This window comes from Arachis duranensis, chromosome 8 (genome assembly GCF_000817695.3).
Source record: "Arachis duranensis cultivar V14167 chromosome 8, aradu.V14167.gnm2.J7QH, whole genome shotgun sequence".
NCBI classification, from domain to species: Eukaryota; Viridiplantae; Streptophyta; class Magnoliopsida; order Fabales; family Fabaceae; genus Arachis; species Arachis duranensis.
The window spans coordinates 29,608,535-29,608,962 of record NC_029779.3 but is presented as its reverse complement, the minus strand read 5'-3'; positions in this window follow the sequence as shown (position 1 = coordinate 29,608,962).

Below are 428 nucleotides of genomic sequence, written 5' to 3'. Positions count from 1 at the left end.
ACGACATGTAATATTTTTTTTCTTAATAACATTAGGTCTTATATAAAATAAAGAGTTTTGAATATAACTTTCTTTTTTTGATATGTCACCAAAAGTTGAAAAGTCAACGATCAATCAATATATTTTTTTTTTTTTGGTTTTTGGTCTTTATTTATCTATTTTTTATTAAGTGAATTTAGTTAAAGAAAAGTTGGCTCTTTCACAAAACAAAATGGAAAAAATTATAGAGAAAGATAGAAATAGAATTTTGATTACCAATAAGTTAGATAAAAATAAAAAAATGATTATTTAATATTTTTATTAATAATAAAAATAATATTATATGATTAATAAAATTTATTATTTTTATTAATTTTAAATTATAAATTTTAATAATATTAAAATAAAATACAAATATAAAATATTGACTAATATTAATAAAAATAATT